Below are 19,483 nucleotides of genomic sequence, written 5' to 3'. Positions count from 1 at the left end.
AAAGACAGGTTCACTTGAGGTACGTTTTCCACTGGCAAGCTGTTGTAATGGCACATGTGAATATAAGGCCTACTTCGAAACCCGGTGTATTCATTTTGATTTACACTGCGAAGGCCTGACGGATGCAGTCACCGATGCACCGTGCGCGCAACAGGGCTTGAACAGGATGTGTTAGTACTGCTGGATAACAAACCTTCAACAAGCTAGCGGCATGTTGCATGGAAAATGAGTGTAATCAATTTTACAATTTGGCACAGGTGGCATGAACCCTTACCTGAGACAATTTTTTCACTTCAAATTGAATTCTGCAAGTGGTTTTTTCAAAGGCGTACCATTCAGTCCGACTTTCCAACGTGTATACTTTCTGTGGAGGAGACGTACTTCATGGAAGAGATTGTGTTCAACAGCCACAATCTACATGTGTGGGCCTGGGAAAATCTGCACCCTGCTTTTCTTCAAGGTCATCTAGATCACTTCACTGCCAATATCTGGGCCAGCTCGGTAGGCTATAAACTGGTCCGCGCATACGTCTTGTCCCGGCGACTGAACCCAAACGTAATCTTTTTACAAGAAACTTTGCCAGAGTTGTCACTCAGCGTGTGGCAACAAATGTGGTACGAACACGACGGTGCACCTGCGCACTTCGCACGTGCAATGTGCACGCATACGGATGAAGCCTCCGGTGAAAACTCCACGGGGCACGGCGGGCTGGTGACGTGGCCTACGTGTTCCCCCTACTTGACGCCCATTTATTTTTTTCTTCTGGGACCAACTTCAGATCTCTTGTCTACGAAACACCCATTGAGACTGACATAGAGCTAATAGTATGCATTATGGCAGCCTCCCGTGCAATTTTCACTTTGCCAGGAGTGTCTGATACAGTGTAACAGTCATTCCAGCCTTGTTACAAGGCGTGGATTCAAGCACGGGGGCGTAATTTCGAACACTTTTTGTAAGCCGGCTGGAGTGGCCGTGTGGTTCTAGGCGCTACAGCCTTGAGCCGAGCGACCGCTACGGTCGCAGGTTCGAATCCTGCCTCGGGCATGAGTGTGTGTAATGTCCTTAGGTTAGTTAGGTTTAATTAGTTCTAATTTCTAGGCGACTGATGACCTCAGAAGTTAAGTCGCATAGTGCTCAGAACCATTTAAACCGTTTTATAAGTGTTTTCAAATAAAGGCTATAAAATTTCACTCAGACTTCTCATTTACCTTGATGCCACCAATACGTCGAAAACGTTGCCCTGCAGACCTGCTACTACGACGGTTTGTATGGCACGTTGTGTGCCTACCTTCTCGGCAGTGCACGATGCTGTTCAATGACGCCTGGCGCCGTGCGCTCAGGGATGTGGACACGAGGTGCTAAGTTAAATATGCTTGTTTGACCCACTCTACCAACCTTCTCATTTTCTACATTCATTTCAGTGAGTCTGTTTAACATGACTGTAATCACTTTGCGAGCACTTTAGGTCAATATTAACGACTGACAGCGGCACAATCACTTTGTCGATAATTAGTTGTTGTTTGTTTGAGTAATATTCTAGATTACGGTGTATGAAATGTCTGTGGAAACGCATTGGCAAGCTGGCTGTGTAATACAGGGAAAATTAAGCGACTTTGTAACTATCTGATTCTGTGTCAATGCATTGTATGCGAGGCCCCGGGGACAGCACTCGGCCAGCGGGAGCTGCAGCCGGGCGCTACGAAAGGAAAGGGCTGGAAGCCCTGTAATCCGCTCAGCCACGTGTCAGCGGCGGCTTCTAGCCCCTCGAGCACGCGTGTCTCCAGGTGTGTTTACAAAAGCAGAAGTCTCTGTTCGCTCCAACAGGAAATTTTGCAGGGAAATTTGAAGTGGTCCCTTAGGGAAAAAAAAAATCGGAAAATTTGTTGTTGCCCGCAGCTGTGGACCTTCCCAGGTGGCTTGGCCGGAGTTTACTCGTGAAATTTGGTAGAAAGGGAAGAATTGTGGAAAATAGTTCGATTCGCAGGCCGTACATTGGTCGGCACTGGGAAACTGGGTATTTTGAGTGTTTCTACGGATATTATTGGCTCGGAAAAGATTTGGTGGGGAAAATAGAGGGTAAGAGCGAGCTCGCTCGATACTCTGTAGAGGTCTTCCGTCTCGGACTTTGGTTCTGAGAGGACGTTAGCCGTGTCAGCTCTTTGCTTATGGGAAGATTGTCGTAGTTTGAGAAGTTTATGGACAGCAATCTGTTGTCCGAGCATTGTAGGAGGCGCCACACGCGGATCACGGTGAGATCGCTCCTGCTGCGGTCTGCGTCAGGAGTAGCGTTAAATAGCTGGATCAAGTGGAATTGCTGCTTCCACTGAGGTTTCGCGATACTTCGGGGTGTAGTGATTCTTCTTATTTTACGTTCTGTGTCGACGTCAGTCGGTCAGTTAATTTATAAGAAATCAAATGGCTCTGAGCACTATGCGACTTAACATCTGTGGTCATCAGTCGCCTAGAACTTAGAACTAATTAAACCTAAGTAACCTAAGGACATCACACACATCCATGCCCGAGGCAAGATTCGAACCTGCGACCGTAGCAGTCGCGCGGTTCCGGACTGAGCGCCTAGAACCTCGAGACCACCGCGGCCGGCTACGAAATCGCATTGTGTACCGATTTTGTTCAATGTCAATCTCAGCTAGGAGGGTAATTTGTAAATAGTTCATTTGTTTTTTATTCAGAATTGGTTTGAAGTTGATTATAAATTTATTGTGGTTCAGTAGAGCTTTTACTTTCAGTAATTTGATCCTGAATTCACCCTTCTGCTTTATTTTATTTCTGTGTAATTGTCTGATATCGTTGAACCTCATAATTGTTCGTTATGGTTCATGTTTGGAATTAAAAACAGTTGTGATTTATCGTCAACACTACAACTGCAGATTAATTAGGGGTGACAGGGCGACGTTTAAATCTAGCATTATCCATTCTTCCATACATTTCCACTCTCGATATCTCTGTAAGTCGTTTGCCAGGGGCGAGCACACGCAAATTCCAGACAAGCAACAGGTGGGGTGTTACGTACGGCTGACCCGTGCCGAGGATTAGTAATTTTGGGATTTACCTGAGACACAGTTAGGAGAAACCTCAGCTTTTTCCTGTCTTTGTGGTCCAACTTGTCTGCTCATTCGATTGTAGAATCACGGGTAAAAATAATTAGCATACATTGTGTTTTGTGTTTTTGTTGTTGTTGTGTTTGTTGATTCTAGGCTGCAAGCGCGTTGTGCTTTCTTGTTGTTGTTTGTGCTAGTATGTTATTTGGCCAGTATCCAGCAAATGCTGAACAGTAAGTGCACAACCATTTGTGCAAATATCCTATTAGCAAATATAAGTAGGTGTCATTTCTGTTCACTGCTCACACCCAGTTTAGCCTTTTTTGTGATTGGTGTTTTGTGCTTTTTTATTGTTGAGGCTAGAGTATATTTTTTACTCCAGTGTACGATTAGCATTAAATTGCACATCCTGGTGAGAGCAAAAGCCAGGGCCACAACAGAGCAGAATCTCGTCAGTAATAGAGACAAAATGGGTGGCAGTCGCGAGGGTACTGCAAGTGAAAATGACGAGCGTGGATTGCAGATGCTGGAAAGTTATGATCAGAATAGGTTCAGCCCAGTAGGTAGTAGAATTTACGAGTCCGACAGTGTCGCTGAGGGACCGAGGCACGTGGAGGCGGATGTCATAATCTATAATTGTGGAGGAGACAGCCCACGGAGCCGTAGTACCGCTGAAATGAACTATTTCCGACCCCAGTCGAGTGGTTCAATCCGAAGCGACCCGAGTGGCACACAGAAACATCACGTTTCTAGACACGGAAAGGTTAGCAGGAATACGGGAAACGGTGCTCATTGTAGGACACAGGAGACAGAAATTCAAAATGGGCCAGGTCTACAGAACATTATAGAAGTTTTGAAAGTGTTGCAGACAGAAATGAAAAAAGACAACGCCGGGCTTCACTCCGATCTCAGTACAAAATTATCCAACGTTGAGAAATCTAACTCATTGTCAGATCTCAGTTCAAAATTATCGAACACCGAGAAGGCGAGCGCGAAACTGATGGGTGAAATAAAAGGGGAAGTAAAGAACCTAGGTGTAAAATTAGAGAAAATTTTTTGTTGCCCGCAGCTGTGCATCTTCCCAGGTGGCTTGGCCGGAGTTAACTCGTGAAATTTGGTAGAAAGCGAAGAATTGTGAAAAATATATAAATATATAAAATTCATAACAGATCGCGTTTTGTACCGATTTTGACACAGTTCACTGCCAATCCCACTTTAAACGTGCACTGGTTGTTGGAGCTAGATGCATGGGACAGTCCATTTTGGAAAGCGTTAGGGGATTCAATATTCTGCAATCCACAGTGTCAAGAGTGTGCCGAGAGTACCACATATCAGGCATTACCGCACCCTCTCACCGTGAACAATACAGTGGCCAATGGCCTTCACTTAACGACCGAGAGCAGTGGCGTTTGTGTAGAGTTGTCAGTGCTAACATACAATCAACAATGCGTGAAAATCAACGAATGTATCCGTTAGGACAGTGCGGCGAAATTTGGCGTGAGTATCTTTGGTAACAGCACGTAATCGCCTGCAGCACCTCTCCTGGGCTCAGGTGGACTCTAGACGACTGGAAAACTGTGGCCTGGTCAGGTGAGTTTCGACTTCAGTGGGTGGTAGGGTTACCATGTGGCACAGACCCAATGAAACCCCAAGTTGTCAACAAGGCACTGCACAAACTGGTGGTGGCTTCATAATGGTAAGGACTGTGTTTTCTTGGAGTGGACTGGATCCTCTGGTCCAACTGATCATTGACTGGACTACTTGCACCCCAATTTTTATGGAATGCCCCATGTCACTGGGCAGCAACTGTTCGTTATTTTTGAATTACATTCTGGACAATTGGAGCACATATTTCCCAACATGAAATTTGTCCCACCCTTATTGGCTATAGAGGCAGCATAGGTCAGTATTTCAGCAGAGAACTTCCAACTACTTGTTAAGTCTATGCCACATCGAGTTGCTGCGCTACAGAAGCCAAAAATGGTCCGACACGATATTAGGAGATACCCCTTGACATTTGTATATAAGAAAGAAAATGGAGAATTGTACCACCAAAACCGGCCGTAAATAAATAAAAATAAAAGCTAACAAATATAGCTGGAGGTATTATTATATGACGGCACACAAAATTATAAGCTGTTGCTCAGTTCTGCGCTAGCCTATGAGGATGCACTTGCAGGGGGATTATTTATTTAATTATTTACAAATTTTATTTCATGTTCACTTTTCCTTTCTCTTCTCTCGGGCTGCTGCCATTTTTTTCCAGATGTTCAGCTGTTAGTTTCCTGTTGGTCTTTGATTTTGAAGCTTCCTGAAAAACCTCGAATTCAGTTATTGTCTTTCTGTATTTGTCCCTATTCATTGCGTCCATTTCCGTAAGTCCAAGTTCACTGAGGTCTTTCTTTATTCCTTGCAACCAAGAGTTGGGTGTTTTCCTCTGTTGAATTATGTTGAAGATTTTCTTCGTTAATCTGCCATCATCCATTCTCACCAGATGACCAAACAACATCAGCCTTCTCTTTCTCATTTCCGTTGTGACTAGTTTAATAAATTGGTAGATCTTTTCATTGCTCATCATTACCCATTTTTCACTTAATTTTTTTGTGTGCACCAAGAATCTTCCTCAGAATTACTCTTGCCTTCTTCTCGTGCTCATCTATTAGTCCTTTGTTCTTGAGGGAGAATGTTTCGGCTGCATAATAAACTTCTGTTCTCGTCACTGTATTGTAGTGTAGTGTAGGTATTTTCTGTTGTACAGCTTCTGTGTTAAGATGTGTGCCCTCCTAAGTTTAATACTCGAAGGTTGACAGCTTCTTTTTCTATGCCAGTATCTATTATTGTGTCTACCAAATATTTAAAGTGTTTGATCCTTTTGATACATCCTATAATTGTGTGAAATTCTGTGATTTCCTTATATTTGCTAGACATGAATTTAGTTTTTAACTTGTGATGTCTGTAAACCGAATATATCTGCATACTCTGCTAAGATTTCTACTTGTTTAATTGCATTTGCTATATTTGTGGATGGGGGAGCAATATCATCCGCAAAAGCTAGTGCATGTACCGTAAGGCCTGTAACTGATTCTCCAAAACAAATTCCCTTTACTTTTTGTTGTGTGTATTCCTCCAATGTCTCCCTCATAATTTTTTCCAAAGTGATGTTGAATAGAATTGGGGAGATTCCATCCCCTTGTCTCTGCTGTTGCACCACAGCGTTCATTTCACCCACCATTTAGTGTTGGTGGATATGCACTGAAACAGTAAGGAGAAATGTATTCAGTATCTCGAAATTCTTAATGGAAGAAAAAGTTACCGTTACCGATTTTAATCTGTACTTACCAGGTAATTCCCCATCCTACTCTCACTGTCTCTGCCGTTTGCCGCCACTGTCACTACCGATGATGCTTGATGCAGCTGAACGCTTCATTTTTGCCTAAACTTGTAACATGCACGTAAAAAAGGAGCAAACTGACGATTAACGCACACGACCGAGAGCAAGACAATCTACCTCACACTATGGTGTTTGACGACAGAATGAGGACGACGGGTCGTGGAGTGGCTTTTATATACCCTGCCCCTCCACCCACCACTTACCCCTGGGAGCCAATAGGAACGTAGCATTCTAGCCCACCTGCAGATGAATGCTGGTCGGAGAGCGCTGGACAGAACGGTGCTGGTCTGAGCACGCTGAAAATTCTGTGCCGGTCTGCAAGCACTGCATGTGTCCTGCTGGTTGTGGGGATTTTGCTATTCCATAAAACTGAACTAAGGTTAATTGTAAGTAATCTTCACCCCGTTTCATGATAACTCTTCGTTCAGTTTTCTATATGTCTAGGGTTGCCATAATTTCTGTCTGACAGACCGGGACATTACTCTCAAATTGAATAAAAATGGACGTAATTTGGGAAGGAAAAATCGGGACAGAGCGGGATACTTCTTTTAAGCTTAAAAAGTGAAAGACTGGAGGAAATGCCGCTTTTAATTGTGAACAGCTGCAGCTATACCAAAAACAACAGAACTTTGAATGATCACTGTGTATTTGTTTGATAGTGTCGGACGCTAACAGTTATTGCACAATTGCTGTTGATTTTGTTGTGCCCAACTTCAAATTTTTTTGTCTCTTCACAAACATTAGAAAGTTCGGAGTTTAATGGGAAAGTACAGTTCACTGTTTTCAAAGACATGATGATGTTTAATGGTATGACAGCACACTGCTAATTTTGCTGTTGTTACTAACTGACCCTGTTTGAATGAATTTGAAACAAAGTAACTGCCCATTTCTTTAGGCACTTTCAGAGTGCACATTTGGTTTGTGCTTTACGTCAGCTAAAGGATCCTTAATATCTGCTCTTCCCCATTTGTAAAAATATCATAACACAAATTACACATTTTATTTTGTATTTCATTTTACACGTTTAGTTTCGTAGGACCAAATTGAGAAGCCAATCCCCATGGACATGGAAAGTGTCAGTACATGAGATTACAACATAAAAGTAATAACAGATAAAATAAAAGTTTATGAACCCAAAAAAGACAAGCCATAAATTTATGTAAACGCAGTCATCAACGTAACACAGAAATCAGCTTAATTTTTCAAGAAATTCCTCGACAGAACAGAAGGAGTAGTTCATGAGATCATCGGCATTGCAGTGCTCACTCACTCTAATATCCTGTTCTGAATCGTTATTTTCTAATAACTGTTCCTCATTAACCTGGTTCCTGGATTCGCTGTTTTGACCATTTCTTTCCCAAAAATCTACTAAACTTTCTTGAAAAACAATTTTTAACAGTGTCCCTCTTCTCTGCAATATTTGTTTCTACGATATCAATCCCAAGATATTCAGCTGGTGGTTGCCATACAAAAGGTTTTGCTAGCGGATTTAAGCTATGCTGCCGCAGTCTGCAAACGCCAGCACCATTACAGACTGCCATTAGTTTTCCTCCTCTCCTACGCGGTCATTGCCACTGATATTCCTTTCGGCTGGCGGTTTGCGGCACTCCGTTCTCTCAGCGGATTGCTGCTGTCTATATTCAGTGGTTCGGTCTCTGTTATTATATCTACTTCCAACAGGACCCCCTCGCCTTCGGTATCTGCCTCTGTAATTACTAGATCTTTGTACTCCTATTCTATATGTAACTCAGCTGTGTTTTCATTTTGCCTAACAGGAGGCCTATAATCGCTTCTAGCACTCTCCTCCGCTTTTAAAATATTTTATACCCTCTCAAGATAATAAATAAATTGATCAGTATCATCCCTAGGTGCCGAGATTGTTTTATTACGCCAGTACAAAGGCAACTTATTCTCTATACCCATAATGATCTGTTCTGTCTCCACTTTAGAGCTTAAATATGACAACGTTTTGCACAGACCTCTTAATGGTCTCTTTTTTATCGGATCATATTTTTCATCTGACCAGAATTTGTTAGAACTTCCATCAGTTTTCGTTTGCCCCAATATTCCTCAAAAAATGCCTGTTTAAAATCCTCTATCTTGTCATCTTTATCTACTGCCCAATTTCCCCAAACTCTAGCTTCCTCCATCAAATTTGATGTAATGAAACCAATTTTTGTTTATCATACCATGATTTGGGCAAGACGTCCATAAAATCACCCCAAAATTCTTTAGGATGTACATTTTTACTTGTATCGAATCCCAAAAACTGCCGATGTGTTACAAATGCAATTTCTGAAGATTCTACGACACCATTAGATATTACATATCCACTATTGTTAGTAAAACTTTGTTCTACTCTTTTCAGTCTACCATCACGTATACACAGTTGTTCATCTACAGCTAATTTATGTTAGTTTCCAGGTTAGTAAATTTAGCACCCACTTGCACACCAAATTTCGCGCACGTATCCTTTCCTTCCTTGATCTGATTTTCCATTATAATGTGACTATTCTCACATTGTTTCTCCACATTGTTTACTTGTTCCTGGATTTTATTTAAATCTGTATTTACTTGTTCCTCAAACTGTTTGCTGTCATCAATAACTTGCTTAATCTGAGATGTCAATCCATTTTTTACTGTTACAACAACCTTATTACATTCTTGTTTTACTTTACTAATCTCACTTTTTACACTGTCACCAAACAAAGTCGTATCATTTTTCCATGAATCTCTTAATTTAGAAATGTTGTTTTCTATTCTGGATTCCCTTTCTACTGACAAGTTAGTAAACCCTTGAGTAACTTCAGAATGCAACCCAATCATTTTAGTGTTCATTTCGGAACCCAATCCATTAACTTCAGTGTCAATATCAGAACTCATTTCCTTCATATGTTTCAAAATACTCGCTAACATTTCTGAAACACTATCTTTCTGTTCACAAGCAATTGACAATGGTTCCTGCTTTATTTCTGCAACAGTAACAGGTATAAACTTGACCCCCACATTCTCTTCTACTGTAGCATGGTTATTATTTTTCGCCATGTTCACAAGTTTCTTTGTACACACATACACACACACACACACACACACACACACACACACACACACACACACCAAACAAAGTAGAATACAACTTAACTTTTCTCGATCGTCGTCAGCTCGGCGAGATGTTAACAGCGGGTCCGTTCGCCAAGCTCTGCCCCCGCAGGTTTAGTTTCTGGGTCCACACTCCGTCCACTGTTGCCAACTGCCGCAGAGTCCCAGCTGCTGTTGCTCGTTGTCGTTCGATGTTCAGCTTTTGCTAAGGTTTTCAGCCGCCTTCTACACCGGTTGTTCTAGCCGCCAAATATTCCACTTCGCTATTGCGGTCCTTTCTGCAGAATCTTTCCCTTGATCACAATGGCTCCTCTGTCTTTCTATCTAAGTCTATTTATGCACGTGTGGGTCTTTCTTTTATCGGTTTAGCTACACTGCTGCTTTTAAAGTTCACTCCCACTTGAACTTCACATGCATCAATTGCGGGGGGCGGGCTCGGTCGTCTTCAATCTCTCTGAATTACTGAAAGTCCACCTACCTCGATATTCCTTCCTACCCACATCCCTTCACTCTGTAGTAGCAGATACATGCTAGGCAGTGTAACGCAGCTCGGATAAAACCACTATCTTATACCTACCAAACAGAGGCAGCGTAACTCCAGTTGAAAGTCAGTTACTGAAAGTTCATATTTTTAAAAAAAATGGCCTTCGAAGGATGCAGTCTACTTGCAGAAAGCATTTAAAATTTAGACTGAATCAGCTTTTTATTCATATGGAGGCACGTGAAATAGGTATCAAGTCCGTATTTAATATGGTAAACTTTTTTCTTCAAAATTCACTGTCTGTACGACACATTTTCACTCGAAAAGCAGCCAGAATTTTTGCAAGTCCCACCCGACTAATTTTCACGATCTAACAGTCACAGATCCACCACTCATCGCGAGTTAAACATCCGGTCGCTTCAATGTTCTTCTATGTAAGAAGTGCTCGCCAAAGTATTCCGTACAGAGCACGAAATATGCCACGCAGAATTGTTACTATGACCAGAAAGTTCACACGCTCATAAATCGCCAACTACTTAATTTAGAAACACAAAACTTTCATTAAAATGTTCGTAACTCCAGTCGCTTAAGTCATGACACGTTCTAACCGAAATGAACTCACTAGTTCTTCATCTTACAGACTATTTTTATGGAGCTGTCTAACATGGTGTTATCTGTAGGCCGGTAAGGAAGCGACTATCTCGAGCTCCTCTACTCTCAGCCCTCCTCACTATATTCGCGTGGGAGCAGCTTAATTTTGATTAGCTGTTAATCTAAACGACCAATCAGAATGTTCCTTCTAGATCATTCTCGTGACAAAACTTGCCTATCCAATCACCAATCTGATAGTAATTAATGTCATTTAAACTTCAATTTCTAGTATATTGTTTAAACAAAATAAGTGGGGTGCAAAATATTCTCCAAATTGATACATAAACTTATTCTGCCTCTAACTTTCATTCTGGCTACTTTGATACAAAAGCAAGCTCATATCGACATACATCTTCTGAATCGTGGTTGCACAATAACTCTCCCACGGTTCGTTTGCACAATTTTTTACATAAAATGACATATTAAGTTTAAATGTATGTCCCACATACACTCTGTGAAGCATTCTCATGCACTTATACAGAAAAATTATAAGCAAATAATAATTTGAGCAATTTTTTAACTACATAATGTAAAGTAACTAAAGTTTTGAAAAAATAAATTCAATTAAATCATTTTATGCACTGATAACTTTGTAATGGCTTCAAATGATAGTGAAAGTCAATTTGTTATTGTTCTTAACTGGGTTTTAAAACATAAGCGTCGGTTTCAGGACTTTTAGGTAATTTTCATTATCTCTTGAATTATAATAAATAAAAATCTGAAATTTTGACAGCATCATTCCATTAATAACAAAAGGCTGTGTACCAAATTTGAACAAACTCAAATAATAATTAATATGGATTATTTAGATTCGTAGAGGGTATGAATTTTCGTACTAGCTGAATGTTACTCTATGCAGTTCTCACGGCAGGAAGCGTCAGCTACGCTGTGAGCAAAGCGAAAAAAGAAAAAAGGCTTGCCTTACTCCAGCGAATGAACGAATGTCATCTCATAATAACTTGCTACGTTACAGTGTCTCGCGAAAATGGTATGATGTCCCAGCAAATCATATGAAGTTACATATGTTCTTGTAATCCCAGAGTCTGGAGATGGATGTAGAAAGCAAGCAAGCAAGCAGGTCGGAGGTACAAACAGTAATGCCTTTGTGCCGAGGGTAACCGACCTCGACTTCGTACAACAGTTTGGAGAGTGACTTCATTCCATTGAGGGTGCTCTGGTCATGTATCAGGGAGAATGACATGTGACCGTCGGCTGTGGTGGATAACTGACCTCGTGGGAAATATCTAGTGCTGCGAGGAGTATAAATGTTGCATGTGCTTATGCTCTCTGTCTTTGTGGTATATGTACGAGTGTCTGGCGGTCGGGAACTATATGCATGAGGCAAAAGGGGTGATTTTGTATGGCATAGGATACGAATTGCATGTTTACTACATCGACACAGTACACGGTGATACATTGCCAGGTTGGAGATCAGTTTCACGCTCTAATATTCAAGTTTCTGTCCTCCGTGGCAGAGCAGTGTTTTTCCGTATATGACGATCTGTACACCACTTTTGCGGAGTTTAGCTATGAGTGCAATATGGCGACATGTGCAAAATAGTTTTGGAGCTGAAAGTCTCGTCTGCAGTAAAAACAATGGCGGACAGTGCTGCAGCACCGGAAGCAGCATCAGTTAGGTGGGTAAATTCAGTAAGAGCCAATCAAAATGCTCCATTCATTCACAAGACATCCTTTGTGCTGCGACGTAGGAGCCTCTACATAGCGGTGAGAATATTTACCATTTCTGAGACCTACGTTGAAAGCAGGACGTCGCGATTTCCAGGATGGGTAACACGTGATGGACGGGTATGCCTCGTTACGACCATCAGGAAGAATGTAGTCGGTGTTATTTTGGGCTATTTTCGTAAACAGCTCCTGTTAGGACAAGAATTTCCATGAAGACAAGCTGAGACATCAAGAAAGCTCTTAGAAAAGCGACCACTAACTATTTCTGGGACACTTTATGATTTCCTTGAGGGTTTGATATGTAATGGACGGGCTCTGACATTAGGAGCATCATGGAAGAATGTATTCGGCGTCATTCTGAATGAAGTATTTTTGTTAATAGTTTCTTAAAGCAATTCAAAAGATTTGTATAGGGCGTCCAGAGGGGGGTGGGGGTAGGAGTGGTATAACACTGAAAGGCTTTTAGCTGCGCCTGCACAGGCGAGCAGCTATGCAGACATCTCTCGCTTGGTAATTAGCCCTGCGATCGACCGGCAGGTACGCAACTGGAAGTAGCTTGCATTCGCATTAGGATTGCTAGGGAGAATGTACACTGTGCTATTCAGGGAAGCATTGCAATACATTTCTATAGAGCATTCAGAGGGGAGACTTGGCTCTTATTTACATAGACCTGTGACATCAGTGTAACATTGACAACCTTTTAGCCTTGCAAACATCTCTATCTGCACTTGACCGGTAGGTATGCCTCAGCCACGGTAGTTAGGTGAACCCGTGTGCGTCCTGAGGGTGTCTTGGCTCTTATTTACATAGAGATGTGACGTCAGTATAAAACTCGAAAAATTCTAACTGTATACCCGAAAATGGATATGACTTTCACCTATTGGCTGTAGAAGGTGTCGGCACATGCACACGTTGGAACCTTTGGAGGGAACAGTTCACCGATACGTCATGGTTGACAATAGTTCGAAAGCCTTTTTTCATGTGTACTGAGTGTTTGTGCACTGCATTGTTTTCAGCTGTTTAAGCGTTGTGAGCATGCCTGCAGAGCCTTTTACATGCAATATTTTGACAATTTACGTGTTGTTTGCGTGTCTGTACATCAGTGCAGTGCATTATTTCGGTGATTTACGAGTAGTCTCCAGATCTGTGGCCTGTGTACTGTGACCCCAAGCGTGTCAGAGTGAGTGGTTTGTATCACTATAATAAATAATCTATACGAAATAAATTCTTCCAAAATAAATAAAGTACAGTCCCTCCTCTCTCCAGCACCCCAGCACAGGCTGAGTCCATTTCCCACAAGTTTCCCCCAGGCTCCCATGGGGCGACGACGCCCTCTGGTGGCAGTACTGTGTAATAGGTCGGTTGGACTCCGCACCTCATTGTGAACACACTTGATGGAGCTACTTCTCATGACAACTCAAATTGTTTAAATAAACACTGAAAATAAATAAAGTACACTCCTTCCTCTCCCCAGTAAGTTGATACAGGATGAGTCCTTTTCCCACCAATTCCAAGGAAGAGGTAGCGGTTGGATGACTTAGGTTAGTGGAGGTAGCCCAAGCGACCTTTTCTCACACCATTTTCTCAGGTTAATGGAGGTAACCCAAGTACCTTTTTTTCTGGCAAAATTTCAACTTCCCGCCATTTTCTTGGGGAGGGGGAGGGGGGAAGGAGAGGAAGTTAGGTTAGTGAGGGTAGCCCAATTGACCTATTTTCCCCCCATAATTTGAACTTCTCACCATGACGCCATTATGACATTGCCATACCTGTCGTCGCCATCTTTGACCCACTATCTTGAATAAATTTGACAACAATGCAGACTGGGGCCATACAAAGGTTGTCCTACTACTCCCGATGAGGAGACATTCTGTGTATCCAATTCATTACAGCCGTATTACCCGTCTTGTTTGTACACCATAGCAGATCGAGTTGTACACTTGCATTGCTATATTGTGCAGCTGCTTACGAAATGAATGCATCGCCTCTTACTTTCTGATATAGTACTCAGTGCATTGAAGTCACAATTCACCACGTCAAATCAATCCTCCCCTTACGACTAGATATAAGTAACTTTTTTTAGCTGATTAGTAGTCTGATTACTTCGCAAAAACGTCTGGGCGTTATTTTCACACTGCCCAGTAGCAAAACAGCCTTCTGCCATGACATATTTGTCGATGAGTAAAGAATATAATTACAGTTTAATAAAGCCCTAGCATCTTTTTTTTTATTTTATAGCTTTCACCACTTCCACGAAACCCTTCTGTATTTTTGATATTTGTAAATCCAGCCAACACACAGTGGCATCTATATACATATTCAGACTGCCAATTTGGGGTTTATGTCAGTGCATCACATGCATAGCTACCATAAACCTACCTACCACCATCAATATCATACAAATTTCCCCTGACTAAGAAATCCTTGAGAGTGCAATGTAGCCTAGAGTATGTCCATTCGGAGTTAATTTTCAGGGTCCAAGCAAATGGGTGGAGACACCACAAAACTGTTCTAGTCCAAGCAAACTTTGAAGTTCCTGTTGCTAAGCACTGTACCAGTTTAACACTTTGGAGCAGGAGGGGGATCACCATGAGACGGATCTGCCGCAGCTAGCAAAATTGAGTTTGTTACAAAAAAACAAACGAGTCTGTTACAGCGTCGTACAAAGATTTTGTTTGTTACATGTGCGAGGAACGACGACGTAATGATAGAGACCTGTTTAGATTCTATAACTGTGTGCAGAAGCTGAATCTTCAAAAAGGAATGCCATGTTATACAGAAACCTCCTACAGGCTTCAATGTAAAGAATACTTTATTACAAGCATACAATGAACTTCAGTTTTTATCTTTCAGTGAACCAGCTGTATGTTACTGAATAATCACTACCAGTCTATCGTCATTCATTTATTCAACTTCAAATGTGTGCAGAATGTCTGTGAATAAGTTAATGCCATAATTGTAATAGTGAATTTGAGGAGTAGTAGTGAGTGTATTGTTCAAAGTATAGTCATGTTTTAGTTATCGCTATTAAAGAGGAATAGTGACTGCAAAACTCTGCTTGTTATAGAAAAGAGCTGTAGCCATACGCTAGAAAAAATATTGTAGAGCTCTTAATTCCTCAATATGTTACGACAGTTAGTCTTGAGGCTGGGAAAAGAGAATATTACTGCTTACAACGTGTCTGAGTGGTTGAAATCAGGAAATGTATGTAATGTGCTCTCGTACATTTATGTGAAGCTGGTTATGAATAGTTGCCACATGAACGTTTGTGATCACTACATGTTCCCTACACAACTTGTACCATACTATATGATATATATCGTACAGATTTTATTTGCTACCTGACGTGTTTAAAAGAGATAAACTCCCTTTCAAAGTATAAGCCCTTCTTTAAGCACTATGACTTGAATGCTCAATGCCACATTGATGGACCACCATCAACGTCCCTTATCTCACTTAGTTCAAGCTTTGCAGCAAAGTGATTCTCTGTTTCTCAGAACCGTAGCGCGGTTAATTTGTTATTAAGGTATTTGATTGTTGAAGTAAACTCAAAATGCCGAAGGGGAAGTGTTCATTCCAAGAGAAATATTCAGATGAATGGTTCTTCATAAAATGAGGGAGTCGTGACTGTGAACCTTTTCCTTCCCATTATTACGTCCATTTTTAGTCAATTTAAGAGAAATGTCTCCATGTGTCAGACAGAAATTATGGCAACTAACGCTAAACCACAGAAAGACTCAGTTTGCACAGTTTATAACACACAATTAAAGAAAACCCGAAATTTTAATTTCACAGAATGGGTATACGATTAGTGAAACTGAACTGTTCAAATTTCTAGTGTTCAGATAGATAGTAAACTGTTGTGGAAAACCTACATTTAGGATCTTGTTCAAAGACTTATCTTGCTATTCGAACAGTATCTAAGGCAATCATAGTCCAACACGGAAAGTAGTGTATTTTGTTTATTTACAGTCGCTAATGACGTATGGTATTATATTTTCGGGTAACTCTTCCTGTTCTCAAAGGATACTTTTGGCTCAGAAACGGGAGATTCGGGCAATAAGTGGTGCAATATCGCGAACGTCTTGTTGACCCCTGTTCATTAGTCTGGGTATTCCAACATTGGACTCTCAATACATACATTCTGTAGTGTCGTTTCTTGTTAGCAATATCAGCTTATTCCCAAGAATTAGCAACTTTAACTCAGTTAATACTAGGGAGAAATCCAGTCTGCATTTGGATCGCACTTCCTAGAGTCTTGTGCAGAAAGGTGTGCAATATACTGTTGCATCCATTTTCAGTAAGCTACCACAGGAATTCAAAAATCTTAGCAGTAATCTACGAGCTTTCAAATCGAAACTGAAGAGTTCCCCCGCCATATCTGGGCACAGATTCATTGGTCAACTGCGGCATACCTCCATCCCACCGATCTGGTGGCAGTCTTCAGTAAAATGCGTCCCCGATGAGCAAGGGGCTGGATAGTCAGTGCTATTGATGCCGACAAAATCGGTATAGTTTTTACGTTCGACTGCAGGATACAATTCGCATCTCACTCTGCCCAGGCCTCCCATTATTTTGCGACATACAACGAAGTGAAAAGAAAAACTACAGCACCGCCGCCGATTACAGATGACCAAACTACAGAGTTTGAACTACACACCCCTGCGTAACATCGGGAAAAATAATCTTCCGCTATTTTGCTGCGAAAACTACTGATCACTGCAGACTGTCCTCGTTATTTCAAAACCATCATAAGAGTAAAAAAAGTAAGAATTTAAACTCTCAAGAAAAAACATCTATGTTAAACAATTTCTTTCGTCTTAAGGGCAAGTTACACGCCATAAGAACGTGTCTCTATGCTATATCATGCTGGCGTTTACGAAACACATTGTTAAAGCCTGTCTTGTACTAGAACCTCCTATAAACATCGAAAACAAATACCGTCTATGTGCTTACATTTGACATTTTTGCACCATAGCTCCCCTCTACCAAGCTGCCTGTAAAGGTTCTGTCATCCAGAAGACAATCATTCGCAATAGCAGCAGATTCTTTGGTTCTAGTTTGTAAGCAGTTTGATCATCACAGCCTGTTTCATGCAATCTACTCACATGTCGGGAGAAACACTATCATTCCTATGTTTCACAATAAGCTATAATTCAAATGGTGTTTGTAATTATAGGTTATGAAGAATGAAATAACACAGGAATTGCGGTAAGAACTATTTTTAACATGCAATCGTGACGATAATAGTAAAAACAGTCATGATTCCACGAGAATACATAAAGCCGTTTTCTAATAGTTTTATGAGCAAAATCGGTGTAGTTTTGAGAGAACTACCTGCATCAAAACTTAAACCATTTATACCACTCCTAGTAATAGAACCTCCTATAAGATTTTACCGTGTCCCTCCCTTCTGATATATTGAAAAACAAATACCGTCTGCGTGTTGACATCGAGCATATGAGATACACAGGTATCGTTCCATTGGAGTAGGTGGCAGTATTGGGGCAAGGGCGTTCTAAGTCATTCTGCATTGTTACCAGATGTATCCAAGATGTCGGTGATGATGTCATCCAAGAGGGAGGCTTGTAGACTTGGCAACAGTGCATGACATCAACCAAGATGGTGGCTGTGACGTCATTCAAGATGGCTGATTTTGGTGGGAAGTTTTAATTTTGCTAGGAAGATAGGTCAATTAGGCTACCCCCACTAATCTTACCCCATCCCCCAGAAAATGGTGGGAAGTTCGAATTCCATCAGGATAATGCAGCCTCTACCAACATAAGAAAAATAACGGGAAGATAGTTCAATTGGGGTACATCCAACAACCTAAGTCATCCGACCGTCACCTCTTGCTAGGGATTGGCGGGAAGTCTGAATTTTGGAGGGAAGATAGGTTAAGCAGGCTATCTCTACTGACCTAAGAAAATGGAGGGAAAGAAAAGGCACTTGGAGTCCCTCCACTAACCTAAGTCACCTGACCGCCACCTCGTCCTAGGAAATGGCAGGGAGAGGACTCAACCTGTGCTGGGCTGCTGGAGAGAGGAAGGAGTATACTCTATTTATTTTGGAAAAATTTATATAGGGATGGATTCTGAAAGATAGTATATTTATCACAGTGATACGGAACACAGACTCTGATATGCTTGGGCTCACACCACACAGCCTACCAACCTGCAAACTACTCGTAAATAATGCAATACATTTATGTCCAGAGAGCCAAATAACTCGTAAATAGTCAAAATAATAATCCATATAAAAGACTATGCAAACATACTTGCTAATTCGCAACTGCCAAAATCATGCAACAAGTCTTTATTTAAACAATTTGAGGCACCACTACCATTCAGTGTGTTCGCCATGAGGTCCAGAGCCCAACTGATCTAGTACACAGCATCCCCACTAGGGGGCGCTGTCGTCTATTCCGTGACGTAATCCAAGATGGCAATCATAATGTCAGCTGATGATGCAAGTACCATTATTCAAGATGGCGGATTTTGGCGGAAAACAGTATGTTCAACACGAGGTCTGGACCTAGTACACAGTACTGCCACCAAAGAGTGGTGTCATCGGCACCATGACGTAACCCAAAGGGGGGGGGGGGGGCGGATGGGTGAAACAGTGAGGTCGCCACAAGGTACAGACAATACTGTCACCAGAGGGCGCTGTCGTCTGTTCTGTGACATAACCCGAGATGACTGTCTGGAAGAGGAAATGACTCAGCCTGCACTGGGCACCTGGAGAGAGGAAGGAGTGTACTTTGAAACTTCCTGGCAGATTAAAACTGTGTGCCCGACCGAGACTCGAACTCGGGACCTTTGCCTTTCGCGGGCAAGTGCTCTACCAACTGAGCTACCGAAGCACGACTCACGCCCGGTACTCACAGCTTTACTTCTGCCAGTATCCGTCTCCTACCTTCCACACTCCAGCGCACACTCCGCAGCAGAGTGAAAATCTCATTCTGGAAACATCCCCCAGGCTGTGGCTAAGCCATGTCTCCACAGTATCCTTTCTTTCAGGAGTGCTAGTTCTGCATGTTTCGCAGAAGTGCTTCTGTAAAGTTTGGAAGGTAGGAGACGGATACTGGCAGAAGCAAAGCTGTGAGTACCGGGCGTGAAT

General features: G+C 41.9%; 1 non-coding gene across 1 annotated transcript; it reads right to left on the bottom strand.

Annotated features, from left to right (window-relative positions):
• Positions 1 to 19,152: 19,152 nt before the first annotated feature.
• Positions 19,153 to 19,227, bottom strand: Trnas-cga (transfer RNA serine (anticodon CGA)). The gene has a single exon. It is a non-coding gene; the product is annotated as a tRNA-Ser (tRNA).
• Between the last annotated feature and the right edge of the window lie 256 nt (positions 19,228 to 19,483).

Source organism: Schistocerca gregaria, chromosome X (genome assembly GCF_023897955.1).
Source record: "Schistocerca gregaria isolate iqSchGreg1 chromosome X, iqSchGreg1.2, whole genome shotgun sequence".
Taxonomy (NCBI): Eukaryota; Metazoa; Arthropoda; class Insecta; order Orthoptera; family Acrididae; genus Schistocerca; species Schistocerca gregaria.
This window is presented reverse-complemented; position numbering and strand designations above follow the sequence as displayed.